Source organism: Hyperolius riggenbachi, chromosome 4 (assembly GCF_040937935.1).
Source record: "Hyperolius riggenbachi isolate aHypRig1 chromosome 4, aHypRig1.pri, whole genome shotgun sequence".
NCBI classification, from domain to species: domain Eukaryota; kingdom Metazoa; phylum Chordata; class Amphibia; order Anura; family Hyperoliidae; genus Hyperolius; species Hyperolius riggenbachi.
In genome coordinates this window covers 7786456-7811951 of record NC_090649.1, presented here as the reverse complement: position 1 = coordinate 7811951, position 25496 = coordinate 7786456, and the positions used below count along the sequence as shown (strand labels likewise).

General features: G+C 45.2%; 48 non-coding genes across 48 annotated transcripts; all 48 read left to right on the top strand.

The window, feature by feature from the left end:
• The first annotated feature begins 204 nt into the window (after window positions 1-204).
• TRNAV-AAC (transfer RNA valine (anticodon AAC)) lies at window positions 205-277 on the top strand. The gene has a single exon. It is a non-coding gene; the product is annotated as a tRNA-Val (tRNA).
• A 141-nt stretch (window positions 278-418) lies between these two features.
• Window positions 419-491, top strand: TRNAV-CAC (transfer RNA valine (anticodon CAC)). Its single transcript has one exon. It is a non-coding gene; the product is annotated as a tRNA-Val (tRNA).
• Window positions 492-1169: 678 nt separating this feature from the next.
• TRNAV-UAC (transfer RNA valine (anticodon UAC)) lies at window positions 1170-1242 on the top strand. The gene has a single exon. It is a non-coding gene; the product is annotated as a tRNA-Val (tRNA).
• Window positions 1243-1553: 311 nt separating this feature from the next.
• Window positions 1554-1626, top strand: TRNAV-AAC (transfer RNA valine (anticodon AAC)). The gene has a single exon. It is a non-coding gene; the product is annotated as a tRNA-Val (tRNA).
• A 141-nt stretch (window positions 1627-1767) lies between these two features.
• On the top strand, window positions 1768-1840 carry TRNAV-UAC (transfer RNA valine (anticodon UAC)). The gene has a single exon. It is a non-coding gene; the product is annotated as a tRNA-Val (tRNA).
• Window positions 1841-2151: 311 nt separating this feature from the next.
• On the top strand, window positions 2152-2224 carry TRNAV-AAC (transfer RNA valine (anticodon AAC)). The gene has a single exon. It is a non-coding gene; the product is annotated as a tRNA-Val (tRNA).
• Window positions 2225-2365: 141 nt separating this feature from the next.
• On the top strand, window positions 2366-2438 carry TRNAV-CAC (transfer RNA valine (anticodon CAC)). Its single transcript has one exon. It is a non-coding gene; the product is annotated as a tRNA-Val (tRNA).
• Window positions 2439-3116: 678 nt separating this feature from the next.
• TRNAV-UAC (transfer RNA valine (anticodon UAC)) lies at window positions 3117-3189 on the top strand. Its single transcript has one exon. It is a non-coding gene; the product is annotated as a tRNA-Val (tRNA).
• A 311-nt stretch (window positions 3190-3500) lies between these two features.
• TRNAV-AAC (transfer RNA valine (anticodon AAC)) lies at window positions 3501-3573 on the top strand. Its single transcript has one exon. It is a non-coding gene; the product is annotated as a tRNA-Val (tRNA).
• A 141-nt stretch (window positions 3574-3714) lies between these two features.
• TRNAV-CAC (transfer RNA valine (anticodon CAC)) lies at window positions 3715-3787 on the top strand. Its single transcript has one exon. It is a non-coding gene; the product is annotated as a tRNA-Val (tRNA).
• A 678-nt stretch (window positions 3788-4465) lies between these two features.
• On the top strand, window positions 4466-4538 carry TRNAV-UAC (transfer RNA valine (anticodon UAC)). The gene has a single exon. It is a non-coding gene; the product is annotated as a tRNA-Val (tRNA).
• A 311-nt stretch (window positions 4539-4849) lies between these two features.
• On the top strand, window positions 4850-4922 carry TRNAV-AAC (transfer RNA valine (anticodon AAC)). Its single transcript has one exon. It is a non-coding gene; the product is annotated as a tRNA-Val (tRNA).
• An 881-nt stretch (window positions 4923-5803) lies between these two features.
• TRNAV-UAC (transfer RNA valine (anticodon UAC)) lies at window positions 5804-5876 on the top strand. The gene has a single exon. It is a non-coding gene; the product is annotated as a tRNA-Val (tRNA).
• A 311-nt stretch (window positions 5877-6187) lies between these two features.
• TRNAV-AAC (transfer RNA valine (anticodon AAC)) lies at window positions 6188-6260 on the top strand. Its single transcript has one exon. It is a non-coding gene; the product is annotated as a tRNA-Val (tRNA).
• A 141-nt stretch (window positions 6261-6401) lies between these two features.
• TRNAV-CAC (transfer RNA valine (anticodon CAC)) lies at window positions 6402-6474 on the top strand. Its single transcript has one exon. It is a non-coding gene; the product is annotated as a tRNA-Val (tRNA).
• Window positions 6475-7536: 1062 nt separating this feature from the next.
• Window positions 7537-7609, top strand: TRNAV-AAC (transfer RNA valine (anticodon AAC)). The gene has a single exon. It is a non-coding gene; the product is annotated as a tRNA-Val (tRNA).
• A 141-nt stretch (window positions 7610-7750) lies between these two features.
• Window positions 7751-7823, top strand: TRNAV-UAC (transfer RNA valine (anticodon UAC)). Its single transcript has one exon. It is a non-coding gene; the product is annotated as a tRNA-Val (tRNA).
• Window positions 7824-8134: 311 nt separating this feature from the next.
• TRNAV-AAC (transfer RNA valine (anticodon AAC)) lies at window positions 8135-8207 on the top strand. Its single transcript has one exon. It is a non-coding gene; the product is annotated as a tRNA-Val (tRNA).
• An 881-nt stretch (window positions 8208-9088) lies between these two features.
• Window positions 9089-9161, top strand: TRNAV-CAC (transfer RNA valine (anticodon CAC)). The gene has a single exon. It is a non-coding gene; the product is annotated as a tRNA-Val (tRNA).
• Window positions 9162-9839: 678 nt separating this feature from the next.
• Window positions 9840-9912, top strand: TRNAV-UAC (transfer RNA valine (anticodon UAC)). Its single transcript has one exon. It is a non-coding gene; the product is annotated as a tRNA-Val (tRNA).
• Window positions 9913-10223: 311 nt separating this feature from the next.
• TRNAV-AAC (transfer RNA valine (anticodon AAC)) lies at window positions 10224-10296 on the top strand. Its single transcript has one exon. It is a non-coding gene; the product is annotated as a tRNA-Val (tRNA).
• Window positions 10297-11177: 881 nt separating this feature from the next.
• TRNAV-UAC (transfer RNA valine (anticodon UAC)) lies at window positions 11178-11250 on the top strand. The gene has a single exon. It is a non-coding gene; the product is annotated as a tRNA-Val (tRNA).
• Window positions 11251-11561: 311 nt separating this feature from the next.
• TRNAV-AAC (transfer RNA valine (anticodon AAC)) lies at window positions 11562-11634 on the top strand. The gene has a single exon. It is a non-coding gene; the product is annotated as a tRNA-Val (tRNA).
• A 141-nt stretch (window positions 11635-11775) lies between these two features.
• On the top strand, window positions 11776-11848 carry TRNAV-CAC (transfer RNA valine (anticodon CAC)). The gene has a single exon. It is a non-coding gene; the product is annotated as a tRNA-Val (tRNA).
• Window positions 11849-12526: 678 nt separating this feature from the next.
• TRNAV-CAC (transfer RNA valine (anticodon CAC)) lies at window positions 12527-12599 on the top strand. The gene has a single exon. It is a non-coding gene; the product is annotated as a tRNA-Val (tRNA).
• A 678-nt stretch (window positions 12600-13277) lies between these two features.
• TRNAV-UAC (transfer RNA valine (anticodon UAC)) lies at window positions 13278-13350 on the top strand. Its single transcript has one exon. It is a non-coding gene; the product is annotated as a tRNA-Val (tRNA).
• A 311-nt stretch (window positions 13351-13661) lies between these two features.
• On the top strand, window positions 13662-13734 carry TRNAV-AAC (transfer RNA valine (anticodon AAC)). Its single transcript has one exon. It is a non-coding gene; the product is annotated as a tRNA-Val (tRNA).
• An 881-nt stretch (window positions 13735-14615) lies between these two features.
• TRNAV-UAC (transfer RNA valine (anticodon UAC)) lies at window positions 14616-14688 on the top strand. The gene has a single exon. It is a non-coding gene; the product is annotated as a tRNA-Val (tRNA).
• A 311-nt stretch (window positions 14689-14999) lies between these two features.
• On the top strand, window positions 15000-15072 carry TRNAV-AAC (transfer RNA valine (anticodon AAC)). The gene has a single exon. It is a non-coding gene; the product is annotated as a tRNA-Val (tRNA).
• Window positions 15073-15213: 141 nt separating this feature from the next.
• Window positions 15214-15286, top strand: TRNAV-CAC (transfer RNA valine (anticodon CAC)). The gene has a single exon. It is a non-coding gene; the product is annotated as a tRNA-Val (tRNA).
• Window positions 15287-15964: 678 nt separating this feature from the next.
• Window positions 15965-16037, top strand: TRNAV-CAC (transfer RNA valine (anticodon CAC)). Its single transcript has one exon. It is a non-coding gene; the product is annotated as a tRNA-Val (tRNA).
• A 678-nt stretch (window positions 16038-16715) lies between these two features.
• Window positions 16716-16788, top strand: TRNAV-UAC (transfer RNA valine (anticodon UAC)). Its single transcript has one exon. It is a non-coding gene; the product is annotated as a tRNA-Val (tRNA).
• A 311-nt stretch (window positions 16789-17099) lies between these two features.
• On the top strand, window positions 17100-17172 carry TRNAV-AAC (transfer RNA valine (anticodon AAC)). The gene has a single exon. It is a non-coding gene; the product is annotated as a tRNA-Val (tRNA).
• An 881-nt stretch (window positions 17173-18053) lies between these two features.
• Window positions 18054-18126, top strand: TRNAV-UAC (transfer RNA valine (anticodon UAC)). Its single transcript has one exon. It is a non-coding gene; the product is annotated as a tRNA-Val (tRNA).
• A 311-nt stretch (window positions 18127-18437) lies between these two features.
• TRNAV-AAC (transfer RNA valine (anticodon AAC)) lies at window positions 18438-18510 on the top strand. Its single transcript has one exon. It is a non-coding gene; the product is annotated as a tRNA-Val (tRNA).
• Window positions 18511-18651: 141 nt separating this feature from the next.
• Window positions 18652-18724, top strand: TRNAV-CAC (transfer RNA valine (anticodon CAC)). Its single transcript has one exon. It is a non-coding gene; the product is annotated as a tRNA-Val (tRNA).
• Window positions 18725-19786: 1062 nt separating this feature from the next.
• Window positions 19787-19859, top strand: TRNAV-AAC (transfer RNA valine (anticodon AAC)). The gene has a single exon. It is a non-coding gene; the product is annotated as a tRNA-Val (tRNA).
• Window positions 19860-20751: 892 nt separating this feature from the next.
• On the top strand, window positions 20752-20824 carry TRNAV-UAC (transfer RNA valine (anticodon UAC)). The gene has a single exon. It is a non-coding gene; the product is annotated as a tRNA-Val (tRNA).
• Window positions 20825-21135: 311 nt separating this feature from the next.
• Window positions 21136-21208, top strand: TRNAV-AAC (transfer RNA valine (anticodon AAC)). The gene has a single exon. It is a non-coding gene; the product is annotated as a tRNA-Val (tRNA).
• A 141-nt stretch (window positions 21209-21349) lies between these two features.
• On the top strand, window positions 21350-21422 carry TRNAV-UAC (transfer RNA valine (anticodon UAC)). The gene has a single exon. It is a non-coding gene; the product is annotated as a tRNA-Val (tRNA).
• Window positions 21423-21733: 311 nt separating this feature from the next.
• Window positions 21734-21806, top strand: TRNAV-AAC (transfer RNA valine (anticodon AAC)). Its single transcript has one exon. It is a non-coding gene; the product is annotated as a tRNA-Val (tRNA).
• Window positions 21807-21947: 141 nt separating this feature from the next.
• Window positions 21948-22020, top strand: TRNAV-CAC (transfer RNA valine (anticodon CAC)). Its single transcript has one exon. It is a non-coding gene; the product is annotated as a tRNA-Val (tRNA).
• A 678-nt stretch (window positions 22021-22698) lies between these two features.
• TRNAV-UAC (transfer RNA valine (anticodon UAC)) lies at window positions 22699-22771 on the top strand. The gene has a single exon. It is a non-coding gene; the product is annotated as a tRNA-Val (tRNA).
• Window positions 22772-23082: 311 nt separating this feature from the next.
• Window positions 23083-23155, top strand: TRNAV-AAC (transfer RNA valine (anticodon AAC)). Its single transcript has one exon. It is a non-coding gene; the product is annotated as a tRNA-Val (tRNA).
• A 140-nt stretch (window positions 23156-23295) lies between these two features.
• Window positions 23296-23369, top strand: TRNAV-CAC (transfer RNA valine (anticodon CAC)). Its single transcript has one exon. It is a non-coding gene; the product is annotated as a tRNA-Val (tRNA).
• A 1061-nt stretch (window positions 23370-24430) lies between these two features.
• Window positions 24431-24503, top strand: TRNAV-AAC (transfer RNA valine (anticodon AAC)). The gene has a single exon. It is a non-coding gene; the product is annotated as a tRNA-Val (tRNA).
• Window positions 24504-24644: 141 nt separating this feature from the next.
• On the top strand, window positions 24645-24717 carry TRNAV-CAC (transfer RNA valine (anticodon CAC)). Its single transcript has one exon. It is a non-coding gene; the product is annotated as a tRNA-Val (tRNA).
• A 678-nt stretch (window positions 24718-25395) lies between these two features.
• Window positions 25396-25468, top strand: TRNAV-UAC (transfer RNA valine (anticodon UAC)). Its single transcript has one exon. It is a non-coding gene; the product is annotated as a tRNA-Val (tRNA).
• Window positions 25469-25496: the final 28 nt, after the last annotated feature.

Here is a 25496-nt window from a genome sequence, read left to right as displayed (position 1 = left end):
TCCTCTTGATCCAGTTGTCTCTAAGCAAAAGAGCTGGAGTTAGTCCAAAGTAGCGTGTTAGCTTGATCAGGACAGATGTGGATCCTAGTTGTTGCGTGTGGTTAAAATGAGCTGCGTGTGGTTAAAATGAGCTGCACGTGGTTAAAACAAGCTTTGCTTGGGTAAAATGAGCCACTTGTGGGTACACCCTGAGAAGTGTAGGTGGTTTCTGTAGTGTAGTGGTTATCACGTTCGCCTAACACGCGAAAGGTCCCCAGTTCGAAACTGGGCAGAAACATGGCTTTTTCTCTGGTCTTCTTTCCTTTTCACGCAGGCTCCACTTACGCATGCATGAGTCTTTACCTGTCTGGCTTAATCATATTCATGAAAAGCTCTACTTTTCCTCTTTTGGGGCTCCAGGACAAGCAAGAAGTGTCTGGTTTCTGTAGTGTAGTGGTTATCACGTTCGCCTCACACGCGAAAGGTCCCCGGTTCGAAACCGGGCAGAAACAGTGTCTACCTTTAACTTTTTGCCATCCAAAGCACTCCTCCTTCCCTTGCTCCATACGCTTGCAAGCTGGCCCTCAATGTGACTGGCCAGTGTCTTTTCTTCACTCACTTTCTCAGGCAACTGCTAATAGCCTCTTTCAGACTGCCTCTTAGCCATCCCTACATGCATATCCATCTAAGAGAGATCTAAAACTCAACTTGCAAAACACCAAGCTTTGTCCCTTTTCCTTCTCCCTAGATACTGCACTATCTAGAAGTAGAACTGTCCTACCACCTGCTTTGTAAGTTTATATTGCCTGGAATTTGCCTTTGACTCCAACCTCCCTTGTCTTCTTCCTATCCAGCCCTTCTCCAAGTACTGCCACTTTGGTTGCCGTCGCATCATCTGCAAAGTTCAGGCTTTCCCAGTAGTTAAGACTTATGATATTTTGCTGCATGCCATGGTTGTCTTTCCCCTCCCCACCTTTCTATTCCCGAATGCCTTTTTTTTTACTCAAGCATACTCTATTGACCTAAGCCCAACATTTTAGATGTTGTTACCTCTCATAGCTACTTTATTGCTCCCTTTCTCATGTGGAAGGTTCTTTTGAGTATTAGTTCCCAATATGCCAGTTGTCTATGTTCCTATGCGAGCACTGCTTTCTTCTTGGTAGCAAAATTGCAATCAGTTTCCACCAGAGGTTTCTGTAGTGTAGTGGTTATCACGTTTGCTTTACACGCAAAAGGTCCCCAGCTCGAAACTGGGCAGAAACAGCGATGCTTTTTGTTCCATAAAGTGGTCTATTCCCCTCCTTTCTAAAGAAGATTTTTGGCCTCCAATGCTAGCTGCACCTTGACAAAACTCACATTAGTCTGCCTACTCCTCTTGATCCAGTTGTCTCCAAGCAAAAGAGCTGGAGTTAGTCCAAAGTAGCGTGTTAGCTTGATCAGGACAGATGTGGATCCTAGTTGTTGCGTGTGGTTAAAATGAGCTGCGTGTGGTTAAAATGAGCTGCACGTGGTTAAAACAAGCTTTGCTTGGGTAAAATGAGCCGCTTGTGGGTACACCCTGAGAAGTGTAGGTGGTTTCTGTAGTGTAGTGGTTATCACGTTCGCCTAACACGCGAAAGGTCCCCAGTTCAAAACTGGGCAGAAACATGGCTTTTTCTCTGGTCTTCTTTCCTTTTCACGCAGGCTCCACTTACGCATGCATGAGTCTTTACCTGTCTGGCTTAATCATATTCATGAAAAGCTCTACTTTTCCTCTTTCGGGGCTCCAGGACAAGCAAGAAGTGTCTGGTTTCTGTAGTGTAGTGGTTATCACGTTTGCTTTACACGCAAAAGGTCCCCAGCTCGAAACTGGGCAGAAACAGCGATGCTTTTTGTTCCATAAAGTGGTCTATTCCCCTCCTTTCTAAAGAAGATTTTTGGCCTCCAATGCTAGCTGCACCTTGACAAAACTCACATTAGTCTGCCTACTCCTCTTGATCCAGTTGTCTCCAAGCAAAAGAGCTGGAGTTAGTCCAAAGTAGCGTGTTAGCTTGATCAGGACAGATGTGGATCCTAGTGGTTGCGTGTGGTTAAAATGAGCTGCGTGTGGTTAAAATGAGCTGCACGTGGTTAAAACAAGCTTTGCTTGGGTAAAATGAGCCACTTGTGGGTACACCCTGAGAAGTGTAGGTGGTTTCTGTAGTGTAGTGGTTATCACGTTCGCCTAACACGCGAAAGGTCCCCAGTTCGAAACTGGGCAGAAACATGGCTTTTTCTCTGGTCTTCTTTCCTTTTCACGCAGGCTCCACTTACGCATGCATGAGTCTTTACCTGTCTGGCTTAATCATATTCATGAAAAGCTCTACTTTTCCTCTTTCGGGGCTCCAGGACAAGCAAGAAGTGTCTGGTTTCTGTAGTGTAGTGGTTATCACATTCGCCTCACACGCGAAAGGTCCCCGGTTCGAAACCAGGCAGAAACAGTGTCTACCTTTAACTTTTTGCCATCCAAAGCACTCCTCCTTCCCTTGCTCCATACGCTTGCAAGCTGGCCCTCAATGTGACTGGCCAGTGTCTTTTCTTCACTCACTTTCTCAGGCAACTGCTAATAGCCTCTTTCAGACTGCCTCTTAGCTATCCCTACATGCATATCCATCTAAGAGAGATCTAAAACTCAACTTGCAAAACACCAAGCTTTGTCTCTTTTCCTTCTCCCTAGATACTGCACTATCTAGAAGTAGAACTGTCCTACCACCTGCTTTGTAAGTTTATATTGCCTGGAATTTGCCTTTGACTCCAACCTCCCTTGTCTTCTTCCTATCCAGCCCTTCTCCAAGTACTGCCACTTTGGTTGCCGTCGCATCATCTGCAAAGTTCAGGCTTTCCCAGTAGTTAAGACTTATGATATTTTGCTGCATGCCATGGTTGTCTTTCCCCTCCCCACCTTTCTATTCCCGAATGCCTTTTTTTTTACTCAAGCATACTCTATTGACCTAAGCCCAACATTTTAGATGTTGTTACCTCTCATCGCTACTTTATTGCTCCCTTTCTCATGTGGAAGGTTCTTTTGAGTATTAGTTCCCAATATGCCAGTTGTCTATGTTCCTATGCGAGCACTGCTTTCTTCTTGGTAGCAAAATTGCAATCAGTTTCCACCGGAGGTTTCTGTAGTGTAGTGGTTATCACGTTTGCTTTACACGCAAAAGGTCCCCAGCTCGAAACTGGGCAGAAACAGCGATGCTTTTTGTTCCATAAAGTGGTCTATTCCCCTCCTTTCTAAAGAAGATTTTTGGCCTCCAATGCTAGCTGCACCTTGACAAAACTCACATTAGTCTGCCTACTCCTCTTGATCCAGTTGTCTCCAAGCAAAAGAGCTGGAGTTAGTCCAAAGTAGCGTGTTAGCTTGATCAGGACAGATGTGGATCCTAGTTGTTGCGTGTGGTTAAAATGAGCTGCGTGTGGTTAAAATGAGCTGCACGTGGTTAAAACAAGCTTTGCTTGGGTAAAATGAGCCGCTTGTGGGTACACCCTGAGAAGTGTAGGTGGTTTCTGTAGTGTAGTGGTTATCACGTTCGCCTAACACGCGAAAGGTCCCCAGTTTGAAACTGGGCAGAAACATGGCTTTTTCTCTGGTCTTCTTTCCTTTTCATGCAGGCTCCACTTACGCATGCATGAGTCTTTACCTGTCTGGCTTAATCATATTCATGAAAAGCTCTACTTTTCCTCTTTCGGGGCTCCAGGACAAGCAAGAAGTGTCTGGTTTCTGTAGTGTAGTGGTTATCACGTTCGCCTCACACGCGAAAGGTCCCCGGTTCGAAACCGGGCAGAAACAGTGTCTACCTTTAACTTTTTGCCATCCAAAGCACTCCTCCTTCCCTTGCTCCATACGCTTGCAAGCTGGCCCTCAATGTGACTGGCCAGTGTCTTTTCTTCACTCACTTTCTCAGGCAACTGCTAATAGCCTCTTTCAGACTGCCTCTCAGCCATCCCTACATGCATATCCATCTAAGAGAGATCTAAAACTCAACTTGCAAAACACCAAGCTTTGTCTCTTTTCCTTCTCCCTAGATACTGCACTATCTAGAAGTAGAACTGTCCTACCACCTGCTTTGTAAGTTTATATTGCCTGGAATTTGCCTTTGACTCCAACCTCCCTTGTCTTCTTCCTATCCAGCCCTTCTCCAAGTACTGCCACTTTGGTTGCCGTCGCATCATCTGCAAAGTTCAGGCTTTCCCAGTAGTTAAGACTTATGATATTTTGCTGCATGCCATGGTTGTCTTTCCCCTCCCCACCTTTCTATTCCCGAATGCCTTTTTTTTTACTCAAGCATACTCTATTGACCTAAGCCCAACATTTTAGATGTTGTTACCTCTCATAGCTACTTTATTGCTCCCTTTCTCATGTGGAAGGTTCTTTTGAGTATTAGTTCCCAATATGCCAGTTGTCTATGTTCCTATGCGAGCACTGCTTTCTTCTTGGTAGCAAAATTGCAATCAGTTTCCACCGGAGGTTTCTGTAGTGTAGTGGTTATCACGTTTGCTTTACACGCAAATGGTCCCCAGCTCGAAACTGGGCAGAAACAGCGATGCTTTTTGTTCCATAAAGTGGTCTATTCCCCTCCTTTCTAAAGAAGATTTTTGGCCTCCAATGCTAGCTGCACCTTGACAAAACTCACATTAGTCTGCCTACTCCTCTTGATCCAGTTGTCTCCAAGCAAAAGAGCTGGAGTTAGTCCAAAGTAGCGTGTTAGCTTGATCAGGACAGATGTGGATCCTAGTTGTTGCGTGTGGTTAAAATGAGCTGCGTGTGGTTAAAATGAGCTGCACGTGGTTAAAACAAGCTTTGCTTGGGTAAAATGAGCCGCTTGTGGGTACACCCTGAGAAGTGTAGGTGGTTTCTGTAGTGTAGTGGTTATCACGTTCGCCTAACACGCGAAAGGTCCCCAGTTCGAAACTGGGCAGAAACATGGCTTTTTCTCTGGTCTTCTTTCCTTTTCACGCAGGCTCCACTTACGCATGCATGAGTCTTTACCTGTCTGGCTTAATCATATTCATGAAAAGCTCTACTTTTCCTCTTTCGGGGCTCCAGGACAAGCAAGAAGTGTCTGGTTTCTGTAGTGTAGTGGTTATCACGGTCGCCTCACACGCGAAAGGTCCCCGGTTCGAAACAGTGTCTACCTTTAACTTTTTGCCATCCAAAGCACTCCTCCTTCCCTTGCTCCATACGCTTGCAAGCTGGCCCTCAATGTGACTGGCCAGTGTCTTTTCTTCACTCACTTTCTCAGGCAACTGCTAATAGCCTCTTTCAGACTGCCTCTCAGCCATCCCTACATGCATATCCATCTAAGAGAGATCTAAAACTCAACTTGCAAAACACCAAGCTTTGTCTCTTTTTCTTCTCCCTAGATACTGCACTATCTAGAAGTAGAACTGTCCTACCACCTGCTTTGTAAGTTTATATTGCCTGGAATTTGCCTTTGACTCCAACCTCCCTTGTCTTCTTCCTATCCAGCCCTTCTCCAAGTACTGTCACTTTGGTTGCCGTCGCATCATCTGCAAAGTTCAGGCTTTCCCAGTAGTTAAGACTTATGATATTTTGCTGCATGCCATGGTTGTCTTTCCCCTCCCCACCTTTCTATTCCCGAATGCCTTTTTTTTTACTCAAGCATACTCTATTGACCTAAGCCCAACATTTTAGATGTTGTTACCTCTCATAGCTACTTTATTGCTCCCTTTCTCATGTGGAAGGTTCTTTTGAGTATTAGTTCCCAATATGCCAGTTGTCTATGTTCCTATGCGAGCACTGCTTTCTTCTTGGTAGCAAAATTGCAATCAGTTTCCACCGGAGGTTTCTGTAGTGTAGTGGTTATCACGTTTGCTTTACACGCAAAAGGTCCCCAGCTCGAAACTGGGCAGAAACAGCGATGCTTTTTGTTCCATAAAGTGGTCTATTCCCCTCCTTTCTAAAGAAGATTTTTGGCCTCCAATGCTAGCTGCACCTTGACAAAACTCACATTAGTCTGCCTACTCCTCTTGATCCAGTTGTCTCCAAGCAAAAGAGCTGGAGTTAGTCCAAAGTAGCGTGTTAGCTTGATCAGGACAGATGTGGATCCTAGTTGTTGCGTGTGGTTAAAATGAGCTGCGTGTGGTTAAAATGAGCTGCACGTGGTTAAAACAAGCTTTGCTTGGGTAAAATGAGCCGCTTGTGGGTACACCCTGAGAAGTGTAGGTGGTTTCTGTAGTGTAGTGGTTATCACGTTCGCCTAACACGCGAAAGGTCCCCAGTTCGAAACTGGGCAGAAACATGGCTTTTTCTCTGGTCTTCTTTCCTTTTCACGCAGGCTCCACTTACGCATGCATGAGTCTTTACCTGTCTGGCTTAATCATATTCATGAAAAGCTCTACTTTTCCTCTTTCGGGGCTCCAGGACAAGCAAGAAGTGTCTGGTTTCTGTAGTGTAGTGGTTATCACGTTCGCCTCACACGCGAAAGGTCCCCGGTTCGAAACCAGGCAGAAACAGTGTCTACCTTTAACTTTTTGCCATCCAAAGCACTCCTCCTTCCCTTGCTCCATACGCTTGCAAGCTGGCCCTCAATGTGACTGGCCAGTGTCTTTTCTTCACTCACTTTCTCAGGCAACTGCTAATAGCCTCTTTCAGACTGCCTCTCAGCCATCCCTACATGCATATCCATCTAAGAGAGATCTAAAACTCAACTTGCAAAACACCAAGCTTTGTCTCTTTTCCTTCTCCCTAGATACTGCACTATCTAGAAGTAGAACTGTCCTACCACCTGCTTTGTAAGTTTATATTGCCTGGAATTTGCCTTTGACTCCAACCTCCCTTGTCTTCTTCCTATCCAGCCCTTCTCCAAGTACTGCCACTTTGGTTGCCGTCGCATCATCTGCAAAGTTCAGGCTTTCCCAGTAGTTAAGACTTATGATATTTTGCTGCATGCCATGGTTGTCTTTCCCCTCCCCACCTTTCTATTCCCGAATGCCTTTTTTTTTTACTCAAGCATACTCTATTGACCTAAGCCCAACATTTTAGATGTTGTTACCTCTCATAGCTACTTTATTGCTCCCTTTCTCATGTGGAAGGTTCTTTTGAGTATTAGTTCCCCATATGCCAGTTGTCTATGTTCATATGCGAGCACTGCTTTCTTCTTGGTAGCAAAATTGCAATCAGTTTCCACCAGAGTTTCTGTAGTGCATTGGTTATCACGTTTGCTTTACACGCAAAAGGTCCCCAGCTCGAAACTGGGCAGGAACAGCGATGCTTTTTGTTCCATAAAGTGGTCTATTCCCCTCCTTTCTAAAGAAGATTTTTGGCCTCCAATGCTAGCTGCACCTTGACAAAACTCACATTAGTCTGCCTACTCCTCTTGATCCAGTTGTCTCCAAGCAAAAGAGCTGGAGTTAGTCCAAAGTAGCGTGTTAGCTTGATCAGGACAGATGTGGATCCTAGTTGTTGCGTGTGGTTAAAATGAGCTGCGTGTGGTTAAAATGAGCTGCACGTGGTTAAAACAAGCTTTGCTTGGGTAAAATGAGCCGCTTGTGGGTACACCCTGAGAAGTGTAGGTGGTTTCTGTAGTGTAGTGGTTATCACGTTCGCCTAACACGCGAAAGGTCCCCAGTTCGAAACTGGGCAGAAACATGGCTTTTTCTCTGGTCTTCTTTCCTTTTCACGCAGGCTCCACTTACGCATGCATGAGTCTTTACCTGTCTGGCTTAATCATATTCATGAAAAGCTCTACTTTTCCTCTTTCGGGGCTCCAGGACAAGCAAGAAGTGTCTGGTTTCTGTAGTGTAGTGGTTATCACGTTTGCTTTACACGCAAAAGGTCCCCAGCTCGAAACTGGGCAGAAACAGCGATGCTTTTTGTTCCATAAAGTGGTCTATTCCCCTCCTTTCTAAAGAAGATTTTTGGCCTCCAATGCTAGCTGCACCTTGACAAAACTCACATTAGTCTGCCTACTCCTCTTGATCCAGTTGTCTCTAAGCAAAAGAGCTGGAGTTAGTCCAAAGTAGCGTGTTAGCTTGATCAGGACAGATGTGGATCCTAGTTGTTGCGTGTGGTTAAAATGAGCTGCGTGTGGTTAAAATGAGCTGCACGTGGTTAAAACAAGCTTTGCTTGGGTAAAATGAGCCACTTGTGGGTACACCCTGAGAAGTGTAGGTGGTTTCTGTAGTGTAGTGGTTATCACGTTCGCCTAACACGCGAAAGGTCCCCAGTTCGAAACTGGGCAGAAACATGGCTTTTTCTCTGGTCTTCTTTAATTTTCACACAGGCTCCACTTACGCATGCATGAGTCTTTACCTGTCTGGCTTAATCATATTCATGAAAAGCTCTACTTTTCCTCTTTCGGGGCTCCAGGACAAGCAAGAAGTGTCTGGTTTCTGTAGTGTAGTGGTTATCACGGTCGCCTCACACGCGAAAGGTCCCCGGTTCAAAACAGTGTCTACCTTTAACTTTTTGCCATCCAAAGCACTCCTCCTTCCCTTGCTCCATACGCTTGCAAGCTGGCCCTCAATGTGACTGGCCAGTGTCTTTTCTTCACTCACTTTCACAGGCAACTGCTAATAGCCTCTTTCAGACTGCCTCTCAGCCATCCCTACATGCATATCCATCTAAGAGAGATCTAAAACTCAACTTGCAAAACACCAAGCTTTGTCTCTTTTCCTTCTCCCTAGATACTGCACTATCTAGAAGTAGAACTGTCCTACCACCTGATTTGTAAGTTTATATTGCCTGGAATTTGCCTTTGACTCCAACCTCCCTTGTCTTCTTCCTATCCAGCCCTTCTCCAAGTACTGCCACTTTGGTTGCCGTCGCATCATCTGCAAAGTTCAGGCTTTCCCAGTAGTTAAGACTTATGATATTTTGCTGCATGCCATGGTTGTCTTTCCCCTCCCCACCTTTCTATTCCCGAATGCCTTTTTTTTTACTCAAGCATACTCTATTGACCTAAGCCCAACATTTTAGATGTTGTTACCTCTCATAGCTACTTTATTGCTCCCTTTCTCATGTGGAAGGTTCTTTTGAGTATTAGTTCCCAATATGCCAGTTGTCTATGTTCCTATGCGAGCACTGCTTTCTTCTTGGTAGCAAAATTGCAATCAGTTTCCACCGGAGGTTTCTGTAGTGTAGTGGTTATCACGTTCGCCTCACACGCGAAAGGTCCCCGGTTCGAAACCGGGCAGAAACAGTGTCTACCTTTAACTTTTTGCCATCCAAAGCACTCCTCCTTCCCTTGCTCCATACGCTTGCAAGCTGGCCCTCAATGTGACTGGCCAGTGTCTTTTCTTCACTCACTTTCTCAGGCAACTGCTAATAGCCTCTTTCAGACTGCCTCTCAGCCATCCCTACATGCATATCCATCTAAGAGAGATCTAAAACTCAACTTGCAAAACACCAAGCTTTGTCTCTTTTCCTTCTCCCTAGATACTGCACTATCTAGAAGTAGAACTGTCCTACCACCTGCTTTGTAAGTTTATATTGCCTGGAATTTGCCTTTGACTCCAACCTCCCTTGTCTTCTTCCTATCCAGCCCTTCTCCAAGTACTGCCACTTTGGTTGCCGTCGCATCATCTGCAAAGTTCAGGCTTTCCCAGTAGTTAAGACTTATGATATTTTGCTGCATGCCATGGTTGTCTTTCCCCTCCCCACCTTTCTATTCCCGAATGCCTTTTTTTTTACTCAAGCATACTCTATTGACCTAAGCCCAACATTTTAGATGTTGTTACCTCTCATAGCTACTTTATTGCTCCCTTTCTCATGTGGAAGGTTCTTTTGAGTATTAGTTCCCAATATGCCAGTTGTCTATGTTCCTATGCGAGCACTGCTTTCTTCTTGGTAGCAAAATTGCAATCAGTTTCCACCGGAGGTTTCTGTAGTGTAGTGGTTATCACGTTTGCTTTACACGCAAATGGTCCCCAGCTCGAAACTGGGCAGAAACAGCGATGCTTTTTGTTCCATAAAGTGGTCTATTCCCCTCCTTTCTAAAGAAGATTTTTGGCCTCCAATGCTAGCTGCACCTTGACAAAACTCACATTAGTCTGCCTACTCCTCTTGATCCAGTTGTCTCCAAGCAAAAGAGCTGGAGTTAGTCCAAAGTAGCGTGTTAGCTTGATCAGGACAGATGTGGATCCTAGTTGTTGCGTGTGGTTAAAATGAGCTGCGTGTGGTTAAAATGAGCTGCACGTGGTTAAAACAAGCTTTGCTTGGGTAAAATGAGCCGCTTGTGGGTACACCCTGAGAAGTGTAGGTGGTTTCTGTAGTGTAGTGGTTATCACGTTCGCCTAACACGCGAAAGGTCCCTAGTTCGAAACTGGGCAGAAACATGGCTTTTTCTCTGGTCTTCTTTCCTTTTCACGCAGGCTCCACTTACGCATGCATGAGTCTTTACCTGTCTGGCTTAATCATATTCATGAAAAGCTCTACTTTTCCTCTTTCGGGGCTCCAGGACAAGCAAGAAGTGTCTGGTTTCTGTAGTGTAGTGGTTATCACGGTCGCCTCACACGCGAAAGGTCCCCGGTTCGAAACAGTGTCTACCTTTAACTTTTTGCCATCCAAAGCACTCCTCCTTCCCTTGCTCCATACGCTTGCAAGCTGGCCCTCAATGTGACTGGCCAGTGTCTTTTCTTCACTCACTTTCTCAGGCAACTGCTAATAGCCTCTTTCAGACTGCCTCTCAGCCATCCCTACATGCATATCCATCTAAGAGAGATCTAAAACTCAACTTGCAAAACACCAAGCTTTGTCTCTTTTTCTTCTCCCTAGATACTGCACTATCTAGAAGTAGAACTGTCCTACCACCTGCTTTGTAAGTTTATATTGCCTGGAATTTGCCTTTGACTCCAACCTCCCTTGTCTTCTTCCTATCCAGCCCTTCTCCAAGTACTGTCACTTTGGTTGCCGTCGCATCATCTGCAAAGTTCAGGCTTTCCCAGTAGTTAAGACTTATGATATTTTGCTGCATGCCATGGTTGTCTTTCCCCTCCCCACCTTTCTATTCCCGAATGCCTTTTTTTTTACTCAAGCATACTCTATTGACCTAAGCCCAACATTTTAGATGTTGTTACCTCTCATAGCTACTTTATTGCTCCCTTTCTCATGTGGAAGGTTCTTTTGAGTATTAGTTCCCAATATGCCAGTTGTCTATGTTCCTATGCGAGCACTGCTTTCTTCTTGGTAGCAAAATTGCAATCAGTTTCCACCGGAGGTTTCTGTAGTGTAGTGGTTATCACGTTTGCTTTACACGCAAAAGGTCCCCAGCTCGAAACTGGGCAGAAACAGCGATGCTTTTTGTTCCATAAAGTGGTCTATTCCCCTCCTTTCTAAAGAAGATTTTTGGCCTCCAATGCTAGCTGCACCTTGACAAAACTCACATTAGTCTGCCTACTCCTCTTGATCCAGTTGTCTCCAAGCAAAAGAGCTGGAGTTAGTCCAAAGTAGCGTGTTAGCTTGATCAGGACAGATGTGGATCCTAGTTGTTGCGTGTGGTTAAAATGAGCTGCGTGTGGTTAAAATGAGCTGCACGTGGTTAAAACAAGCTTTGCTTGGGTAAAATGAGCCGCTTGTGGGTACACCCTGAGAAGTGTAGGTGGTTTCTGTAGTGTAGTGGTTATCACGTTCGCCTAACACGCGAAAGGTCCCCAGTTCGAAACTGGGCAGAAACATGGCTTTTTCTCTGGTCTTCTTTCCTTTTCACGCAGGCTCCACTTACGCATGCATGAGTCTTTACCTGTCTGGCTTAATCATATTCATGAAAAGCTCTACTTTTCCTCTTTCGGGGCTCCAGGACAAGCAAGAAGTGTCTGGTTTCTGTAGTGTAGTGGTTATCACGTTCGCCTCACACGCGAAAGGTCCCCGGTTCGAAACCAGGCAGAAACAGTGTCTACCTTTAACTTTTTGCCATCCAAAGCACTCCTCCTTCCCTTGCTCCATACGCTTGCAAGCTGGCCCTCAATGTGACTGGCCAGTGTCTTTTCTTCACTCACTTTCACAGGCAACTGCTAATAGCCTCTTTCAGACTGCCTCTCAGCCATCCCTACATGCATATCCATCTAAGAGAGATCTAAAACTCAACTTGCAAAACACCAAGCTTTGTCTCTTTTCCTTCTCCCTAGATACTGCACTATCTAGAAGTAGAACTGTCCTACCACCTGATTTGTAAGTTTATATTGCCTGGAATTTGCCTTTGACTCCAACCTCCCTTGTCTTCTTCCTATCCAGCCCTTCTCCAAGTACTGCCACTTTGGTTGCCGTCGCATCATCTGCAAAGTTCAGGCTTTCCCAGTAGTTAAGACTTATGATATTTTGCTGCATGCCATGGTTGTCTTTCCCCTCCCCACCTTTCTATTCCCGAATGCCTTTTTTTTTACTCAAGCATACTCTATTGACCTAAGCCCAACATTTTAGATGTTGTTACCTCTCATAGCTACTTTATTGCTCCCTTTCTCATGTGGAAGGTTCTTTTGAGTATTAGTTCCCAATATGCCAGTTGTCTATGTTCCTATGCGAGCACTGCTTTCTTCTTGGTAGCAAAATTGCAATCAGTTTCCACCGGAGGTTTCTGTAGTGTAGTGGTTATCACGTTCGCCTCACACGCGAAAGGTCCCCGGTTCGAAACCGGGCAGAAACAGTGTCTACCTTTAACTTTTTGCCATCCAAAGCACTCCTCCTTCCCTTGCTCCATACGCTTGCAAGCTGGCCCTCAATGTGACTGGCCAGTGTCTTTTCTTCACTCACTTTCTCAGGCAACTGCTAATAGCCTCTTTCAGACTGCCTCTCAGCCATCCCTACATGCATATCCATCTAAGAGAGATCTAAAACTCAACTTGCAAAACACCAAGCTTTGTCTCTTTTCCTTCTCCCTAGATACTGCACTATCTAGAAGTAGAACTGTCCTACCACCTGCTTTGTAAGTTTATATTGCCTGGAATTTGCCTTTGACTCCAACCTCCCTTGTCTTCTTCCTATCCAGCCCTTCTCCAAGTACTGCCACTTTGGTTGCCGTCGCATCATCTGCAAAGTTCAGGCTTTCCCAGTAGTTAAGACTTATGATATTTTGCTGCATGCCATGGTTGTCTTTCCCCTCCCCACCTTTCTATTCCCGAATGCCTTTTTTTTTACTCAAGCATACTCTATTGACCTAAGCCCAACATTTTAGATGTTGTTACCTCTCATAGCTACTTTATTGCTCCCTTTCTCATGTGGAAGGTTCTTTTGAGTATTAGTTCCCAATATGCCAGTTGTCTATGTTCCTATGCGAGCACTGCTTTCTTCTTGGTAGCAAAATTGCAATCAGTTTCCACCGGAGGTTTCTGTAGTGTAGTGGTTATCACGTTTGCTTTACACGCAAATGGTCCCCAGCTCGAAACTGGGCAGAAACAGCGATGCTTTTTGTTCCATAAAGTGGTCTATTCCCCTCCTTTCTAAAGAAGATTTTTGGCCTCCAATGCTAGCTGCACCTTGACAAAACTCACATTAGTCTGCCTACTCCTCTTGATCCAGTTGTCTCCAAGCAAAAGAGCTGGAGTTAGTCCAAAGTAGCGTGTTAGCTTGATCAGGACAGATGTGGATCCTAGTTGTTGCGTGTGGTTAAAATGAGCTGCGTGTGGTTAAAATGAGCTGCACGTGGTTAAAACAAGCTTTGCTTGGGTAAAATGAGCCGCTTGTGGGTACACCCTGAGAAGTGTAGGTGGTTTCTGTAGTGTAGTGGTTATCACGTTCGCCTAACACGCGAAAGGTCCCTAGTTCGAAACTGGGCAGAAACATGGCTTTTTCTCTGGTCTTCTTTCCTTTTCACGCAGGCTCCACTTACGCATGCATGAGTCTTTACCTGTCTGGCTTAATCATATTCATGAAAAGCTCTACTTTTCCTCTTTCGGGGCTCCAGGACAAGCAAGAAGTGTCTGGTTTCTGTAGTGTAGTGGTTATCACGGTCGCCTCACACGCGAAAGGTCCCCGGTTCGAAACAGTGTCTACCTTTAACTTTTTGCCATCCAAAGCACTCCTCCTTCCCTTGCTCCATACGCTTGCAAGCTGGCCCTCAATGTGACTGGCCAGTGTCTTTTCTTCACTCACTTTCTCAGGCAACTGCTAATAGCCTCTTTCAGATTGCCTCTCAGCCATCCCTACATGCATATCCATCTAAGAGAGATCTAAAACTCAACTTGCAAAACACCAAGCTTTGTCTCTTTTTCTTCTCCCTAGATACTGCACTATCTAGAAGTAGAACTGTCCTACCACCTGCTTTGTAAGTTTATATTGCCTGGAATTTGCCTTTGACTCCAACCTCCCTTGTCTTCTTCCTATCCAGCCCTTCTCCAAGTACTGTCACTTTGGTTGCCGTCGCATCATCTGCAAAGTTCAGGCTTTCCCAGTAGTTAAGACTTATGATATTTTGCTGCATGCCATGGTTGTCTTTCCCCTCCCCACCTTTCTATTCCCGAATGCCTTTTTTTTTACTCAAGCATACTCTATTGACCTAAGCCCAACATTTTAGATGTTGTTACCTCTCATAGCTACTTTATTGCTCCCTTTCTCATGTGGAAGGTTCTTTTGAGTATTAGTTCCCAATATGCCAGTTGTCTATGTTCCTATGCGAGCACTGCTTTCTTCTTGGTAGCAAAATTGCAATCAGTTTCCACCGGAGGTTTCTGTAGTGTAGTGGTTATCACGTTTGCTTTACACGCAAAAGGTCCCCAGCTCGAAACTGGGCAGAAACAGCGATGCTTTTTGTTCCATAAAGTGGTCTATTCCCCTCCTTTCTAAAGAAGATTTTTGGCCTCCAATGCTAGCTGCACCTTGACAAAACTCACATTAGTCTGCCTACTCCTCTTGATCCAGTTGTCTCCAAGCAAAAGAGCTGGAGTTAGTCCAAAGTAGCGTGTTAGCTTGATCAGGACAGATGTGGATCCTAGTTGTTGCGTGTGGTTAAAATGAGCTGCGTGTGGTTAAAATGAGCTGCACGTGGTTAAAACAAGCTTTGCTTGGGTAAAATGAGCCGCTTGTGGGTACACCCTGAGAAGTGTAGGTGGTTTCTGTAGTGTAGTGGTTATCACGTTCGCCTAACACGCGAAAGGTCCCCAGTTCGAAACTGGGCAGAAACATGGCTTTTTCTCTGGTCTTCTTTCCTTTTCACGCAGGCTCCACTTACGCATGCATGAGTCTTTACCTGTCTGGCTTAATCATATTCATGAAAAGCTCTACTTTTCCTCTTTCGGGGCTCCAGGACAAGCAAGAAGTGTCTGGTTTCTGTAGTGTAGTGGTTATCACGTTCGCCTCACACGCGAAAGGTCCCCGGTTCGAAACCAGGCAGAAACAGTGTCTACCTTTAACTTTTTGCCATCCAAAGCACTCCTCCTTTCCTTGCTCCATACGCTTGCAAGCTGGCCCTCAATGTGACTGGCCAGTGTCTTTTCTTCACTCACTTTCACAGGCACCTGCTAATAGCCTCTTTCAGACTGCCTCTCAGCCATCCCTACATGCATATCCATCTAAGAGAGATCTAAAACTCAACTTGCAAAACACCAAGCTTTGTCTCTTTTCCTTCTCCCTAGATACTGCACTATCTAGAAGTAGAACTGTCCTACCACCTGATTTGTAAGTTTATATTGCCTGGAATTTGCCTTTGACTCCAACCTCCCTTGTCTTCTTCCTATCCAGCCCTTCTCCAAGTACTGCCACTTTGGTTGCCGTCGCATCATCTGCAAAGTTCAGGCTTTCCCAGTAGTTAAGACTTATGATATTTTGCTGCATGCCATGGTTGTCTTTCCCCTCCCCACCTTTCTATTCCCGAATGCCTTTTTTTTTACTCAAGCATACTCTATTGACCTAAGCCCAACATTTTAGATGTTGTTACCTCTCATAGCTACTTTATTGCTCCCTTTCTCATGTGGAAGGTTCTTTTGAGTATTAGTTCCCAATATGCCAGTTGTCTATGTTCCTATGCGAGCACTGCTTTCTTCTTGGTAGCAAAATTGCAATCAGTTTCCACCGGAGGTTTCTGTAGTGTAGTGGTTATCACGTTCGCCTCACACGCGAAAGGTCCCCGGTTCGAAACCGGGCAGAAACAGTGTCTACCTTTAACTTTTTGCCATCCAAAGCACTCCTCCTTCCCTTGCTCCATACGCTTGCAAGCTGGCCCTCAATGTGACTGGCCAGTGTCTTTTCTTCACTCACTTTCTCAGGCAACTGCTAATAGCCTCTTTCAGACTGCCTCTCAGCCATCCCTACATGCATATCCATCTAAGAGAGATCTAAAACTCAACTTGCAAAACACCAAGCTTTGTCTCTTTTCCTTCTCCCTAGATACTGCACTATCTAGAAGTAGAACTGTCCTACCACCTGCTTTGTAAGTTTATATTGCCTGGAATTTGCCTTTGACTCCAACCTCCCTTGTCTTCTTCCTATCCAGCCCTTCTCCAAGTACTGCCACTTTGGTTGCCGTCGCATCATCTGCAAAGTTCAGGCTTTCCCAGTAGTTAAGACTTATGATATTTTGCTGCATGCCATGGTTGTCTTTCCCCTCCCCACCTTTCTATTCCCGAATGCCTTTTTTTTTACTCAAGCATACTCTATTGACCTAAGCCCAACATTTTAGATGTTGTTACCTCTCATAGCTACTTTATTGCTCCCTTTCTCATGTGGAAGGTTCTTTTGAGTATTAGTTCCCAATATGCCAGTTGTCTATGTTCCTATGCGAGCACTGCTTTCTTCTTGGTAGCAAAATTGCAATCAGTTTCCACCGGAGGTTTCTGTAGTGTAGTGGTTATCACGTTTGCTTTACACGCAAATGGTCCCCAGCTCGAAACTGGGCAGAAACAGCGATGCTTTTTGTTCCATAAAGTGGTCTATTCCCCTCCTTTCTAAAGAAGATTTTTGGCCTCCAATGCTAGCTGCACCTTGACAAAACTCACATTAGTCTGCCTACTCCTCTTGATCCAGTTGTCTCCAAGCAAAAGAGCTGGAGTTAGTCCAAAGTAGCGTGTTAGCTTGATCAGGACAGATGTGGATCCTAGTTGTTGCGTGTGGTTAAAATGAGCTGTGTGTGGTTAAAATGAGCTGCACGTGGTTAAAACAAGCTTTGCTTGGGTAAAATGAGCCGCTTGTGGGTACACCCTGAGAAGTGTAGGTGGTTTCTGTAGTGTAGTGGTTATCACGTTCGCCTAACACGCGAAAGGTCCCCAGTTCGAAACTGGGCAGAAACATGGCTTTTTCTCTGGTCTTCTTTCCTTTTCACGCAGGCTCCACTTACGCATGCATGAGTCTTTACCTGTCTGGCTTAATCATATTCATGAAAAGCTCTACTTTTCCTCTTTCGGGGCTCCAGGACAAGCAAGAAGTGTCTGGTTTCTGTAGTGTAGTGGTTATCACGGTCGCCTCACACGCGAAAGGTCCCCGGTTCGAAACAGTGTCTACCTTTAACTTTTTGCCATCCAAAGCACTCCTCCTTCCCTTGCTCCATACGCTTGCAAGCTGGCCCTCAATGTGACTGGCCAGTGTCTTTTCTTCACTCACTTTCTCAGGCAACTGCTAATAGCCTCTTTCAGACTGCCTCTCAGCCATCCCTACATGCATATCTATCTAAGAGAGATCTAAAACTCAACTTGCAAAACACCAAGCTTTGTCTCTTTTTCTTCTCCCTAGATACTGCACTATCTAGAAGTAGAACTGTCCTACCACCTGCTTTGTAAGTTTATATTGCCTGGAATTTGCCTTTGACTCCAACCTCCCTTGTCTTCTTCCTATCCAGCCCTTCTCCAAGTACTGTCACTTTGGTTGCCGTCGCATCATCTGCAAAGTTCAGGCTTTCCCAGTAGTTAAGACTTATGATATTTTGCTGCATGCCATGGTTGTCTTTCCCCTCCCCACCTTTCTATTCCCGAATGCCTTTTTTTTTACTCAAGCATACTCTATTGACCTAAGCCCAACATTTTAGATGTTGTTACCTCTCATAGCTACTTTATTGCTCCCTTTCTCATGTGGAAGGTTCTTTTGAGTATTAGTTCCCAATATGCCAGTTGTCTATGTTCCTATGCGAGCACTGCTTTCTTCTTGGTAGCAAAATTGCAATCAGTTTCCACCGGAGGTTTCTGTAGTGTAGTGGTTATCACGTTTGCTTTACACGCAAAAGGTCCCCAGCTCGAAACTGGGCAGAAACAGCGATGCTTTTTGTTCCATAAAGTGGTCTATTCCCCTCCTTTCTAAAGAAGATTTTTGGCCTCCAATGCTAGCTGCACCTTGACAAAACTCACATTAGTCTGCCTACTCCTCTTGATCCAGTTGTCTCCAAGCAAAAGAGCTGGAGTTAGTCCAAAGTAGCGTGTTAGCTTGATCAGGACAGATGTGGATCCTAGTTGTTGCGTGTGGTTAAAATGAGCTGCGTGTGGTTAAAATGAGCTGCACGTGGTTAAAACAAGCTTTGCTTGGGTAAAATGAGCCGCTTGTGGGTACACCCTGAGAAGTGTAGGTGGTTTCTGTAGTGTAGTGGTTATCACGTTCGCCTAACACGCGAAAGGTCCCCAGTTCGAAACTGGGCAGAAACATGGCTTTTTCTCTGGTCTTCTTTCCTTTTCACGCAGGCTCCACTTACGCATGCATGAGTCTTTACCTGTCTGGCTTAATCATATTCATGAAAAGCTCTACTTTTCCTCTTTCGGGGCTCCAGGACAAGCAAGAAGTGTCTGGTTTCTGTAGTGTAGTGGTTATCACGTTCGCCTCACACGCGAAAGGTCCCCGGTTCGAAACCAGGCAGAAACAGTGTCTACCTTTAACTTTTTGCCATCCAAAGCACTCCTCCTTCCCTTGCTCCATACGCTTGCAAGCTGGCCCTCAATGTGACTGGCCAGTGTCTTTTCTTCACTCACTTTCTCAGGCAACTGCTAATAGCCTCTTTCAGACTGCCTCTCAGCCATCCCTACATGCATATCCATCTAAGAGAGATCTAAAACTCAACTTGCAAAACACCAAGCTTTGTCTCTTTTCCTTCTCCCTAGATACTGCACTATCTAGAAGTAGAACTGTCCTACCACCTGCTTTGTAAGTTTATATTGCCTGGAATTTGCCTTTGACTCCAACCTCCCTTGTCTTCTTCCTATCCAGCCCTTCTCCAAGTACTGCCACTTTGGTTGCCGTCGCATCATCTGCAAAGTTCAGGCTTTCCCAGTAGTTAAGACTTATGATATTTTGCTGCATGCCATGGTTGTCTTTCCCCTCCCCACCTTTCTATTCCCGAATGCCTTTTTTTTTTACTCAAGCATACTCTATTGACCTAAGCCCAACATTTTAGATGTTGTTACCTCTCATAGCTACTTTATTGCTCCCTTTCTCATGTGGAAGGTTCTTTTGAGTATTAGTTCCCCATATGCCAGTTGTCTATGTTCCTATGCGAGCACTGCTTTCTTCTTGGTAGCAAAATTGCAATCAGTTTACACCAGAGTTTCTGTAGTGCATTGGTTATCACGTTTGCTTTACACGCAAAAGGTCCCCAGCTCGAAACTGGGCAGGAACAGCGATGCTTTTTGTTCCATAAAGTGGTCTATTCCCCTCCTTTCTAAAGAAGATTTTTGGCCTCCAATGCTAGCTGCACCTTGACAAAACTCACATTAGTCTGCCTACTCCTCTTGATCCAGTTGTCTCCAAGCAAAAGAGCTGGAGTTAGTCCAAAGTAGCGTGTTAGCTTGATCAGGACAGATGTGGATCCTAGTTGTTGCGTGTGGTTAAAATGAGCTGCAAGTGGTTAAAATGAGCTGCACGTGGTTAAAACAAGCTTTGCTTGGGTAAAATGAGCCGCTTGTGGGTACACCCTGAGAAGTGTAGGTGGTTTCTGTAGTGTAGTGGTTATCACGTTCGCCTAACACGCGAAAGGTCCCCAGTTCAAAACTGGGCAGAAACATGGCTTTTTCTCTGGTCTTCTTTCCTTTTCATGCAGGCTCCACTTACGCATGCATGAGTCTTTACCTGTCTGGCGTAATCATATTCATGAAAAGCTCTACTTTTCCTCTTTCGGGGCTCCAGGACAAGCAAGAAGTGTCTGGTTTCTGTAGTGTAGTGGTTATCATGTCCGCCTCACACGCAAAAGGTCCCCTGTTCGAAACCGGGTAGAAACAGTGTCTACCTTTAACGTTTTGCCATCCAAAGCACTCCTCCTTCCCTTGCTCCATACGCTTGCAAGCTGGCCCTCAATGTGACTGGCCAGTGTCTTTTCTTCACTCACTTTCTCAGGCAACTGCTAATAGCCTCTTTCAGACTGCCTCTCAGCCATCCCTACATGCATATCCATCTAAGAGAGATCTAAAACTCAACTTGCAAAACACCAAGCTTTGTCTCTTATCCTTCTCCCTAGATACTGCACTATCTAGAAGTAGAACTATCCTACCACCTGCTTTGTAAGTTTATATTGCCTGGAATTTGCCTTTGACTCCAACCTCCCTTGTCTTCTTCCTATCCAGCCCTTCTCCAAGTACTGCCACTTTGGTTGCCGTCGCATCATCTGCAAAGTTCAGGCTTTCCCAGTAGTTAAGACTTATGATATTTTGCTGCATGCCATGGTTGTCTTTCCCCTCCCCACCTTTCTATTCCCGAATGCCTTTTTTTTTACTCAAGCATACTCTATGGACCTAAGCCCAACATTTTAGATGTTGTTACCTCTCACAGCTACTTTATTGCTCCCTTTCTCATGTGGAAGGTTCTTTTGAGTATTAGTTCCCAATATGCCAGTTGTCTATGTTCCTATGCGAGCACTGCTTTCTTCTTGGTAGCAAAATTGCAATCAGTTTCCACCGGAGGTTTCTGTAGTGTAGTGGTTATCACGTTTGCTTTACACGCAAAAGGTCCCCAGCTCGAAACTGGGCAGAAACAGCGATGCTTTTTGTTCCATAAAGTGGTCTATTCCCCTCCTTTCTAAAGAAGATTTTTGGCCTCCAATGCTAGCTGCACCTTGACAAAACTCACATTAGTCTGCCTACTCCTCTTGATCCAGTTGTCTCCAAGCAAAAGAGCTGGAGTTAGTCCAAAGTAGCGTGTTAGCTTGATCAGGACAGATGTGGATCCTAGTTGTTGCGTGTGGTTAAAATGAGCTGCGTGTGGTTAAAATGAGCTGCACGTGGTTAAAACAAGCTTTGCTTGGGTAAAATGAGCCGCTTGTGGGTACACCCTGAGAAGTGTAGGTGGTTTCTGTAGTGTAGTGGTTATCACGTTCGCCTAACACGCGAAAGGTCCCCAGTTCGAAACTGGGCAGAAACATGGCTTTTTCTCTGGTCTTCTTTCCTTTTCACGCAGGCTCCACTTACGCATGCATGAGTCTTTACCTGTCTGGCTTAATCATATTCATGAAAAGCTCTACTTTTCCTCTTTCGGGGCTCCAGGACAAGCAAGAAGTGTCTGGTTTCTGTAGTGTAGTGGTTATCACGTTTGCTTTACACGCAAAAGGTCCCCAGCTCGAAACTGGGCAGAAACAGCGATGCTTTTTGTTCCATAAAGTGGTCTATTCCCCTCCTTTCTAAAGAAGATTTTTGGCCTCCAATGCTAGCTGCACCTTGACAAAACTCACATTAGTCTGCCTACTCCTCTTGATCCAGTTGTCTCTAAGCAAAAGAGCTGGAGTTAGTCCAAAGTAGCGTGTTAGCTTGATCAGGACAGATGTGGATCCTAGTTGTTGCGTGTGGTTAAAATGAGCTGCGTGTGGTTAAAATGAGCTGCACGTGGTTAAAACAAGCTTTGCTTGGGTAAAATGAGCCACTTGTGGGTACACCCTGAGAAGTGTAGGTGGTTTCTGTAGTGTAGTGGTTATCACGTTCGCCTAACACGCGAAAGGTCCCCAGTTCGAAACTGGGCAGAAACATGGCTTTTTCTCTGGTCTTCTTTCCTTTTCACGCAGGCTCCACTTACGCATGCATGAGTCTTTACCTGTCTGGCTTAATCATATTCATGAAAAGCTCTACTTTTCCTCTTTCGGGGCTCCAGGACAAGCAAGAAGTGTCTGGTTTCTGTAGTGTAGTGGTTATCACGTTCGCCTCACACGCGAAAGGTCCCTGGTTCGAAACCGGGCAGAAACAGTGTCTACCTTTAACTTTTTGCCATCCAAAGCACTCCTCCTTCCCTTGCTCCATACGCTTGCAAGCTGGCCCTCAATGTGACTGGACAGTGTCTTTTCTTCACTCACTTTCTCAGGCAACTGCTAATAGCCTCTTTCAGACTGCCTCTTAGCCATCCCTACATGCATATCCATCTAAGAGAGATCTAAAACTCAACTTGCAAAACACCAAGCTTTGTCTCTTTTCCTTCTCCCTAGATACTGCACTATCTAGAAGTAGAACTGTCCTACCACCTGCTTTGTAAGTTTATATTGCCTGGAATTTGCCTTTGACTCCAACCTCCCTTGTCTTCTTCCTATCCAGCCCTTCTCCAAGTACTGCCACTTTGGTTGCCGTCGCATCATCTGCAAAGTTCAGGCTTTCCCAGTAGTTAAGACTTATGATATTTTGCTGCATGCCATGGTTGTCTTTCCCCTCCCCACCTTTCTATTCCCGAATGCCTTTTTTTTTACTCAAGCATACTCTATTGACCTAAGCCCAACATTTTAGATGTTGTTACCTCTCATAGCTACTTTATTGCTCCCTTTCTCATGTGGAAGGTTCTTTTGAGTATTAGTTCCCAATATGCCAGTTGTCTATGTTCCTATGCGAGCACTGCTTTCTTCTTGGTAGCAAAATTGCAATCAGTTTCCACCAGAGGTTTCTGTAGTGTAGTGGTTATCACGTTTGCTTTACACGCAAAAGGTCCCCAGCTCGAAACTGGGCAGAAACAGCGATGCTTTTTGTTCCATAAAGTGGTCTATTCCCCTCCTTTCTAAAGAAGATTATTGGCCTCCAATGCTAGCTGCACCTTGACAAAACTCACATTAGTCTGCCTACTCCTCTTGATCCAGTTGTCTCCAAGCAAAAGAGCTGGAGTTAGTCCAAAGTAGCGTGTTAGCTTGATCAGGACAGATGTGGATCCTAGTTGTTGCGTGTGGTTAAAATGAGCTGCGTGTGGTTAAAATGAGCTGCACGTGGTTAAAACAAGCTTTGCTTGGGTAAAATGAGCCGCTTGTGGGTACACCCTGAGAAGTGTAGGTGGTTTCTGTAGTGTAGTGGTTATCACGTTCGCCTAACACGCGAAAGGTCCCCAGTTCGAAACTGGGCAGAAACATGGCTTTTTCTCTGGTCTTCTTTCCTTTTCACGCAGGCTCCACTTACGCATGCATGAGTCTTTACCTGTCTGGCTTAATCATATTCATGAAAAGCTCTACTTTTCCTCTTTCGGGGCTCCAGGACAAGCAAGAAGTGTCTGGTTTCTGTAGTGTAGTGGTTATCACGTTCGCCTCACACGCGAAAGGTCCCCGGTTCGAAACCGGGCAGAATCAGTGTCTACCTTTAACTTTTTGCCATCCAAAGCACTCCTTCTTCCCTTGCTCCATACGCTTGCAAGCTGGCCCTCAATGTGACTGGCCAGTGTCTTTTCTTCACTCACTTTCTCAGGCAACTGCTAATAGCCTCTTTCAGACTGCCTCTCAGCCATCCCTACATGCATATCCATCTAAGAGAGATCTAAAACTCAACTTGCAAAACACCAAGCTTTGTCTCTTTTCCTTCTCCCTAGATACTGCACTATCTAGAAGTAGAACTGTCCTACCACCTGCTTTGTAAGTTTATATTGCCTGGAATTTGCCTTTGACTCCAACCTCCCTTGTCTTCTTCCTATCCAGCCCTTCTCCAAGTACTGCCACTTTGGTTGCCGTCGCATCATCTGCAAAGTTCAGGCTTTCCCAGTAGTTAAGACTTATGATATTTTGCTGCATGCCATGGTTGTCTTTCCCCTCCCCACCTTTCTATTCCCGAATGCCTTTTTTTTTACTCAAGCATACTCTATTGACCTAAGCCCAACATTTTAGATGTTGTTACCTCTCATAGCTACTTTATTGCTCCCTTTCTCATGTGGAAGGTTCTTTTGAGTATTAGTTCCCCATATGCCAGTTGTCTATGTTCCTATGCGAGCACTGCTTTTTTCTTGGTAGCAAAATTGCAATCAGTTTCCACCAGAGTTTCTGTAGTGCATTGGTTATCACGTTTGCTTTACACGCAAAAGGTCCCCAGCTCGAAACTGGGCAGAAACAGCGATGCTTTTTGTTCCATAAAGTGGTCTATTCCCCTCCTTTCTAAAGAAGATTTTTGGCCTCCAATGCTAGCTGCACCTTGACAAAACTCACATTAGTCTGCCTACTCCTCTTGATCCAGTTGTCTCCAAGCAAAAGAGCTGGAGTTAGTCCAAAGTAGCGTGTTAGCTTGATCAGGACAGATGTGGATCCTAGTTGTTGCGTGTGGTTAAAATGAGCTGCGTGTGGTTAAAATGAGCTGCACGTGGTTAAAACAAGCTTTGCTTGGGTAAAATGAGCCGCTTGTGGGTACACCCTGAGAAGTGTAGGTGGTTTCTGTAGTGTAGTGGTTATCACGTTCGCCTAACACGCGAAAGGTCCCCAGTTCGAAACTGGGCAGAAACATGGCTTTTTCTCTGGTCTTCTTTCCTTTTCACGCAGGCTCCACTTACGCATGCATGAGTCTTTACCTGTCTGGCTTAATCATATTCATGAAAAGCTCTACTTTTCCTCTTTCGGGGCTCCAGGACAAGCAAGAAGTGTCTGGTTTCTGTAGTGTAGTGGTTATCACGTTCGCCTCACACGCGAAAGGTCCCCGGTTCGAAACCGGGCAGAAACAGTGTCTACCTTTAACTTTTTGCCATCCAAAGCACTCCTCCTTCCCTTGCTCCATACGCTTGCAAGCTGGCCCTCAATGTGACTGGCCAGTGTCTTTTCTTCACTCACTTTCTCAGGCAACTGCTAATAGCCTCTTTCAGACTGCCTCTTAGCCATCCCTACATGCATATCCATCTAAGAGAGATCTAAAACTCAACTTGCAAAACACCAAGCTTTGTCTCTTTTCCTTCTCCCTAGATACTGCACTATCTAGAAGTAGAACTGTCCTACCACCTGCTTTGTAAGTTTATATTGCCTGGAATTTGCCTTTGACTCCAACCTCCCTTGTCTTCTTCCTATCCAGCCCTTCTCCAAGTACTGCCACTTTGGTTGCCGTCGCATCATCTGCAAAGTTCAGGCTTTCCCAGTAGTTAAGACTTATGATATTTTGCTGCATGCCATGGTTGTCTTTCCCCTCCCCACCTTTCTATTCCCGAATGCCTTTTTTTTTACTCAAGCATACTCTATTGACCTAAGCCCAACATTTTAGATGTTGTTACCTCTCATAGCTACTTTATTGCTCCCTTTCTCATGTGGAAGGTTCTTTTGAGTATTAGTTCCCAATATGCCAGTTGTCTATGTTCCTATGCGAGCACTGCTTTCTTCTTGGTAGCAAAATTGCAATCAGTTTCCACCAGAGGTTTCTGTAGTGTAGTGGTTATCACGTTTGCTTTACACGCAAAAGGTCCCCAGCTCGAAACTGGGCAGAAACAGCGATGCTTTTTGTTCCATAAAGTGGTC